The sequence below is a fragment of the Belonocnema kinseyi genome, chromosome 10 (genome assembly GCF_010883055.1).
Source record: "Belonocnema kinseyi isolate 2016_QV_RU_SX_M_011 chromosome 10, B_treatae_v1, whole genome shotgun sequence".
In the NCBI taxonomy this organism is placed as follows: Eukaryota; Metazoa; Arthropoda; class Insecta; order Hymenoptera; family Cynipidae; genus Belonocnema; species Belonocnema kinseyi.
The window spans coordinates 31,190,744-31,200,208 of NC_046666.1; the positions used below are offsets into that span (position 1 = coordinate 31,190,744).

At 26.6% G+C, this 9,465-nt stretch overlaps 1 protein-coding gene across 2 annotated transcripts in view; it reads left to right on the forward strand.

Annotated features, from left to right (window-relative positions):
- LOC117181551 overlaps positions 1-9,465 on the forward strand; it is a 79,657-nt gene that overhangs the window by 16,618 nt on the left and 53,574 nt on the right. The gene's annotated exons all lie outside the window — the stretch shown is intronic.

Consider the following 9,465-nt stretch of genomic DNA (forward strand, 5'->3'; position numbering starts at 1 on the left):
AACAAATTGAAACAAACCTATATAATTTTAACGTAACTGTGGCCGTGCGGTCTTACAGACCGCGTACTTTCTTTGACAACTTGCATTTTATATATCTGGAAACAAGTAAAACAAAAATACATAATTGTGACGAGAAAGTAGCCGTGCGGTCTTCTAGACTGCGTACGTGCTTTGCCATATTGCTTTTAAATATGTTTGAACACGTTGCAACAAAAATATATAATTTTCACGTTACTGTAGTCGTTCAGTTTCACAGAATGTCTACGTGCTTTGAAATCTTGCTTTTAAATAACTTAAAACAAATTAAACAAAAATATATCATTGTGGCGGTCATGTGGCCGTGCAGTCACACATACCGCGTACGTGCTTAGAGTTGATATTACTCGCAGGACCACATTTTGTCCACCTACCTCGTGCGATCTTTGTGACCGCACGTCGATTAATAAATATTAATAGTACCTAATACGTCAATATAACTATTTTGGATTGAAACTTCAGTTTTTTCAATTTGGAAACTCTACTATTCAACTTTTTCTTTAGAATTCATCTTGTTTCTTACATAAAAATTTAATTTTTCCGGATCCTGAATAATGTGAGTGTTTTTCGTAAGAATTTGATTTTTTAAACAAAAACAAACATATCAAAGCAGATTCACAAAATTTTAAGAATTCTAGGTCACATCGTTTTACACTCAAAATTGGTATTTTAGGGAATAAATTATAATTTGAACCAGTATTCAAATATTTAAACAATTTTAGGTTATGCTAATGTTTTGTTAGAAATTGACATTTTTAATAAAAAGAAAAAGAGTTTTTAAAAACAAAATTTTTAAATATTCTAAACAAAAAACATTACATCTTAAACAGCACGGGAAAAAGTACGCTGTAAGATATACTCGGAAAGGTGAGGAAATATTACTCTGTGGCGCAGTAACAGAGCCTTTCTTGCCAGTAATCCCAGATTTCAAACGAAGTTCATTCCAATCCTAATAATCCTATGAGAGGGCTATGTGCGTGTAAATATAGTAGGAGACGATGACTGGGTTGCGCGGGCAACCCATTTCTCCTCTTCTGAATTTAAAAACTCGAAGGTGCACGATTGCCGGTCGGAACACTTCGGCAGTTCTATTTATATCTCTATCTGCTTTGAAATAAAATCAAGAGATTGGGGACTTTAATATTTCCAGATTTCGATGCTGGCGATTCGCTTGATTTGAATCCTTCGCGCGCCCCTTTATTGCGTATATTTTGAGGTTATGTTATTTCAAGTATAAAATATAAATGATATAAATATTCATACTATTATATATGCATAAATATACTCATATTATTAATGATAATATTATAATTATGTTATATTATAATAGTCTTATTTATATCTTGATCCGCTTTGGAAAGAAATTAAAGAAATTGGTGATTTTGGAATTCATCTCGTTTCGATAAAAACTCAACTATTTGGTTGAAAAATTAATTATTTTGTTGAAAATGTAACTATTGTAACTAAATGTAAATGTAAATGTAAAAAAGCCCTTTTTTCTATGAAACGTTTAACTACTTTGTTAAAATTGGTTTATTATTTTTATTTGAAGGTTCATGTCTTTCGTTGAAAATACATTTTTGAAACTGAAAATTTAAAAAATTTAACTGTTTGGTTGAAAGTTTAACTCTTTCATTGAAATCTCATATTTTTCGCTTGAAAATTCAACTTTTTGTAGGTCATTTGTCTTTTTGACTTTAAAATTAAATAATTTCGTTGAAAATTCATGTATTTTGTTTTAAATTGATCTTTTTTTTTGTAGATCATTAACTTTCTTGGTCGAAAATTTACACCTTTGTTGAAAATTCATTTTTCCTGTTAAAACTTATTTATCTTTATTTGAAACTGTAACTATTATAGTATTGATTAAAAATTAATCGTATATATTGGTTAAGTTGAAAAATTGTTTTTTTATAGAACATTAATCTTCTTGGTCTAATATTCACCTTTTCCCTTAAAAATTTAACAATTTCGTTGAAAATTCGTTTTTTTCTTGTTCAATTCAATTTTTTATCACAGTTTTTATCTGGAAATTGAAATATTTCATTTTTCGTTGAAATTTTTTCCTGTACATTGTATTAGTTAAAACAACAATTACTTCATAGAAAATTAATATATTTGTTTTTGATTCTGATTTTTTTTAATTGAAAGAATTTTTAAATAAAATTTTTTAAATTGAATTTAAGGTATTAAAAATTGAAAAATAATTGATTTTAGAAGATGATTCTGAATCTGTTCAAAATTAAAGAATTAATAGATATCAGTTTTTAAAATCGTTTCAATTATGACTAGAAATATTATTTCAGTTAAAAAAATGTTATTTTTAACCCATTAATTTAGAAATTTTTTAAATAAAAAAAGAAAATTACGTAAATTATTAACAATATTTGACCGTTTATTTAAAACAATCCATTATAAACAACGGTTGAAAACTATAGAAATTTGAACAGAATGCTTCGAAATAGAAAGCCTTGAATTGTTGAAATTGTAATGAGCTAAATTTTACCTTTGAATGCTACAATTTTAATTTTAAAAAGATTCAAGATTAATTTAAAACTTTACATTATTTCAAATAATTTGAAACACGATGTCGATTTTTGCAGATTTAAAAAAAAATTAAGCTTTTTGAGTATTTTAAAAAATCTAAAAAGAAAAAAAAATGGTTGTGATTGCTAAGAAAATTGAAAATGATTTTTTTAATTTGAAAAATTAATCTTAAGTGAGTATTTAAAAAGATTTTAAAAATTAAAAAAAAAGAATTAGGACGATTTTAAGGCAACTTTTTTATTTTGCAGTTTTTTTTAATGTATTAGAAAAAAATCTAATTAACAAAATATATTAATTTTCGACCCAAAAATTTACTTACGAAAGACAATATCACACACTAAAGAAAAACTTGGACAATTTTTTTATAATTCACGTTATCATTTTCTCAGTTATTAAAATTCAAATATTCACAACATTATCAGAATCTGGTTTGATTAAAAACTTAATTATTTGGTTGAAAAATTAATTCTTTTGTTGAAAATACAACTATTTGGTAAAAAAGTTCTCTTTTCTATCAAAAGTTCAACTACTTTGTTAAAATTTATTTATTTTTGTATTTGAAGGTTCATATTTTTTGTTGAAAATTTAACTATTCTGATGAAAATATGTTTCATGTGTTTTTGAAAATACATGTTTGAAACTGACAATTAATCTATACCATTTTAGGTTAAACAAATCATGTATTTTGTTAAAAATTCGTCTTTCTTTGTAGAAATTAAATTGTTTTATGGAAAATTTGTACTTTTTGGTTAAAAATTCAATTTTTCGATTGAAATGTCAAATGTAAATATTTTTCGGTTGCAAAGTTATCAACCGTTTAACGATTTGATTCATTTTTTCTATTGCACGAGTTACTTACAGAATCTGATTTCCACAATATGATGCAGCTATATTGTTAAAAATTAAAATCATAATTTTTGAGTGAAAAATTCGATTATTCACTTAAAGTTGAACTGCTTCGTAAAAAAATTTTTGTTCTTATTAAGGATTCATAATTATAGTTGAATTTCCAACTGTAATTATGAATCCTTAATGAATATTTGATTTTTAATAACTGATAAAATGACAACGTGAATTATCAAAAAATTGTCCAAGTTTTTCTTTAATGTTTGATGTTGTTTAAACTAAAAAGAAAAATATTTGTACTATAAATCTATCTGTGTTACCTATCTATAAATATTTAAATCAATAGTTTAAAAGAAAAACACTTTAAAGGAATATGTGGATAATTTCTTCACAAGACACCTTATCGTTTTCTCAAACAGATGTGGTAATTATTTAGTTTGCAAAATATAAGGAAAAATCTTCATAAAATATATAATTTTTTGGGAATTGGTTAAGTTTTTAAAATTTATATCATGTAACTATTATTACTATGAAATTAGAATTTAAAAAATCTTAATTACACCTGTTAGGATAGAAAAGAAATAAAACTTTGAAATGTGTTTTACCAATTTCGCGGAAAAAGAGTTTTGGCAATGTTGTGAGTACATACATTTTTACATGTATTGTCAAAAAATTATCCAAATAGAGTAGAGAATCTGAAATTAAACCATTGATAAACTACAAACACTGAAAATTTAAATTACTAAATTGGAAGGAAGGTTATGTAATAAAAGAAAAACAAAAATTTTGAGCCGTATATATAAATAAATATATTGGCTCGGTGAAAAAAACCTGAAAGGCATAAAAAACCACTAAAAAGGACCTAGACAAAAATTTGGGAATAAGAAAATTAAAAGAAGTGCCCCTCGCCTCCAACAAACTAAAAATAAATAAAATCATTTTATGTAATATAAACATAAACAGTCAAAACATCAATTATTTGATACAAAATTAATTAATTTTGTTAAAAAGGAAACTTTTGGGTTGAAAATTGATATATTTTGTTAATTAGACTTTTTTCCTAACATTAAAAAAGACTGCAAAATGAAAAAGTTGCCTTAAAATCGTCCTGATTCTTTTTTTTTTAATTTTTAAAATTTTTTCAAATACTCACTTAAAATTAATTTTTCAAATTACAACAATCATTTTCAATTTTCCTAGCAATCACAACAATTTTTTTATTCTTTTTAGATATTTTAAAATACTCAAAAAGCTGATTTTTTTAAATCTGCAAAAATCTACATCGTGTTTCAAATCCTTTGAAATAATTTCGAATTTTTAATTAATTTTGAATCTTTTTTTAAATTAAAATTGTAGCGTTCAAAGTTAAAATTTAGCTCATTACAATTTTAACAATTCAAGGCTTTCCATTTCAAACTGTTCAAATTTGTATAGTTTTTAATAGTTGTTTATAATGGATTGTTTTAAATCAACGGTCAAATATTGCTAATAATTAACGAAATTGTCGTTTTTTAACTAAAAAATTTCAAATTGAATGGGTTAAAAATAAAATTGTTTTAGACTGAAATAATATTTGAAGTCATAATTGAAACAATTTTAAAAACTTATATCTATTAATTCTTTAATTTTGAACGGATTCAGAATCATCTTCTAAAATCAATTATTTTTCAATTTTTAATACCTTATATTCAATTTAAAAAATTTTATTTAAAAATTATTTCAGTTCTAAAAAATTCATAATCGAAAACGAATAAATTAATTTTCTATCAACTAATTGTTGTTTTAACTAATACAATTTACAGGATAAAATTTCAACCAAAAATGGAATAGTTCAATTTACAGATAAAAACTGTGATAAAAAATTAAATTGACAAAAAAAACGAATTTTCAACAAAATTGTTAAATTTTAAAGGGAAAAGGTGAATTTTCAACCAAGAAGATTAATGTTCTATAAAAAAAAAACAATTTTTCAACTTAACCAATATATACGATTAATTATTAATCAATCCTATAATAGTTACAGTTTCAAATAAAGATAAATAAGTTTTAACAGGAAAAATGGATTTTCAACAAAGTTGTTCAGCGAAAAATATGAGTTTTCAATCAAAGAGTTAAACTTTCAACCAAATAGTTAAATTTTTTAATTTTCAGTTTCGAAAATGTATTTTCAACGAAAGAGATGAACCTTGAAATAAAAATAATGAAACAGTTTTAACAAACTAGTTGAACGCTTGATGAAAAAATGGAATTTTTTACAAAATAGATACATTTTCAACAAAATAATTGAGTTTTTATCGAAACGAGATGAATTCCAAAATCGCGAATTGCTAAAATTTCTTTCCAATGCGGATCAAGATATAAATAAGACTATTATAATATAACATAATTATAATATTATCATCAATAATATGAGTATATATTTATGTATATATAATAGTATTAATATTTATATAATTTATATTTTATACTTGAAATAACGTAACCTCAAAATATACGCATATAAAGAGGCGCGCGAAGTATTCAAATCATGAGAATCGCCAGCATCGAAATCTGGAAATATTAAAATCCCAATCTCTTGATTTTATTTCAAAGCAGTTAGCAGATAGAGATATAAATAGAACCGCCGAAGTGTTCCAACCAGCAATTGTGCACCTTCGAGTTTTCAAATTCAAAAGAGGAGAAATGGGTTGCGCGCGCAAGCGAGTCATCGTCTCCTACTATATTTACACGGACATGGCCCTGTCATAGGATTGGAATGAACCTCATTTCAAATCTGGGATTAATGTCTGCATACACATAACCTATCATTATTTCTTTGAGAATTTTTAGCGATTCCTAGCGGACAAAAAATAAGCTTTGAACGTGGATAAAGTCGAGATCAACCCGGTGGGCACGAAGTTTGGTGACGTCTTTACGACATCGTTACGAAATCTTTACGATAACTTTACGACATCCTATGTCTATGTCGTTTCGGTGTCTTTGAGATATCGTAAATAAGTCGCATGATTTGACGATGTCTTTACGATATTGTAAAGACAGCGAAACGACATGGACATAGGATATCGTAAAGTTGTCATAAAGATGTCGTAACGATGTCGCCAAATTTTGTGCCCACTGGGAAGTAACTAAGTACGTTCATGAAATTTTTGTGTAAAATGATTTTCATTTTTTTTCCTTAAAAATAAAAGATAAATTTCAAATTGGAATCATAGTAACACCAGCAATGTGCTAAAATTTACTCGTCACTCTTTTCCAACCAACTTCCATAATTCTTGACGTTGAATCGATCTACTGATAAGTATTGTTGACAGTGAACCAACCAGCGGTTGGTTTTTATGAACCAACTTTTTATTCTTAGAATTTTTTCACACCAGTACAAAAAATCTACAAGAATATATAACCATTAGACAATTTTAATCATTTTCTGAAGATGCACATTTCTCAAGATGGGACTGTGACGGATTTTCAAGTATCACATTCTAAGATGTTCCTCGATTTTTTTTAATCGAGGCATCTACTTTATCGACGTTAAAAGTTTATTTTATATCGCTGTAGTATTTTACTAAAAAATTTTCTTCGTAATTATAAACATTTTGATGTATACAAACGTTCCTGAGTGCTTTCTGTATAACTTCCTAAATCCTGAACACGATATCTCAATCCGTGTGGACGTAGTTAGGACAAAAAAAGTGAAAATCATTTCATTCTCTGCACAAAAATTTCATGAACGAACTTGGTCACGTGATCTCGACTTTATCGACGTTCAAAGTTTCTTTTTTCTCCGCTAGAAATCGCTAAAAATGCTCCAAAAGTAATGAAAGAATACGTGTGTGCAGATGCTAAATTTTTTATTTGCAATGAATGTGCAAATTTTATTGCTTATATTAATTTTTTTAAGGTTTAGACGATTTAGTCCAAAATTGGTGTCAGTGCTCAATATACGCGAATCAAAAAATCTGAAATGCATCAAACTAAACATTATCTGCAAATTAATATAACTCGAATACCAATATCCTATTTCATCAAGTTATAAATAAACTTTTTTTTAAATTATAAACATATTGATGCATATAAACGTTCTTTAGTGCCTTTTATTTAGTCTGTCAAATTTTAAACACGATATCTCAATCCGTGTGGACACAATAAACACCAAAAAAAAAAATGCTCATAACCGGAGACTAGTTTGGTCACGTGATCACCGAACAGCATGCCCTTAACACTGCCACATACAACGCAATTCCTTAACGCATAATATCACACGCTGGGTATATCAGTCGAAATGGTCTTCATATACTAACCAGCATAATCTCATCGCTTGTGAGAAACGACCAGTGCCGGGCCAAAAATTGGTGGTGCCCGAAGTGATATTTCATTTTATTACTTCAACGTCGAATATTTGTTTGATATGTTTCATTTTAATTTTATTTTATAACTATCTCATTTGATTATTTTTAGTGTTAAGAATATTTCATTTAATGTGAATTTATTTTAAATTTATTACTGTATATTCGCGTCGAAAGTTCAATAAACATTTACTTTCTGTAAGTTTTATAAGTGCTGGAGGATTGATAATATGAGTAAGATAATTTTTTTTCTCTAAAATAAATTGAAAAATACATATAAAAAATGAATTGTAATTGAAATCCAGAAAATCCTTTTTGTCAGTTATAAAAGAAGATATTGCATCTATTTTTTTCTTTTTCATACTCTTAAATTTTTTAATTTAAAAAGTGAAATATTTTTTTAAATATCAAATTATTTGGCATAAAATAACCTTTGGCAGCGTTCACTTATAATGTCACGTACCGAGGGGCAGGGGAAGCGTTCTTGTCAAGCGTGACAAATCGTGGCATATGGGGGGACGAGTAATTCTGCGCATGATGTCACGGAGGGGTTTTTGTGTTTAATTGACAGCCAGAAAATTATTAATCAATATTATATCAGGTTTGTATTTTTCATTATGTTAAAGTAACGTTTGATTCCCATATTTAAAAAGATTCTGAAAAGTATTTCATAATTATTTTTGTTAAAATGTGAAGGAGGGGGGAGAGGTCGAAAGAACGTAATGTAATATTAGAAGTGGGATCTCTTTAATTCGTGACTGAGCATGGCAAGAGGTACGGGGGGGGGGGGGTAATAAAGCTTGAAATAAAGCCTGACTTCATATGTGAACGTAATCTTTTTCGTAGAAAATTGATTTTTTTGGTTGAAAGATTAACAAATCGGTTATAAGATAACTTCTTCTCTTTTTTCCAAAATTGCATATAAGACTCTATGAAAAATTATTTTCTGCTATGAAAAGATTTAATTATTTTGTTTGAAATTCGTCTTTTTTTATTGAGTTCCACTTATTTTCATGTAAATTAAGATTATTTCCTCGTAGATATATCAATTATTACAAATTTATGTGAAAATTAATTTTTTTGACTAAAAATTTTACTATTCCAGTTTTGGTTAAAAATGACTCTTTTTAAAGATAAAATTCCACTACTTGGTAAATGTAAAACTGATATAGTAAAAATGGATATTTTTGGGTAGAGGATTCATCATTTTAGTTCAAAGTTAATTATTTTGTTCATAATTTCTTTTTTCTTTGGTTTAAAAAATTTTTGTTGTTAAAAATGCATTATTTCAGTTGAAAATTTATCTCTGTGGCTGCAAATTTAAACATTATCTTCAAAAAACATTTTTTTGTTCAAGAAATTTTCACTTTTTGATTTTCAGCGTTAACGTATTTTTTAAAAATTTGTCTTTTTAATGAAGTAGTTGCACTTATAACCCAATAGTTTAACTTTTAACTTAATAGTTAAATTTTCAGCCAAAAAATATGAATTTTAAAATGAATGTTCAAATTTCTAAACAAAAAAGATTAATAATTTAAGATGCTAATTTTGTTTATCTACTTGGTCCTAATCAATATTATTATAATATTAATTAATTTTTTAAGAATGTGAAAAAAACGCTCTCTAGCTCCGCTGGGATATGAGCCCAGGTCCTTCAGATTGCCGGTCTGATGCTCAATCTGAAGGACCTTGG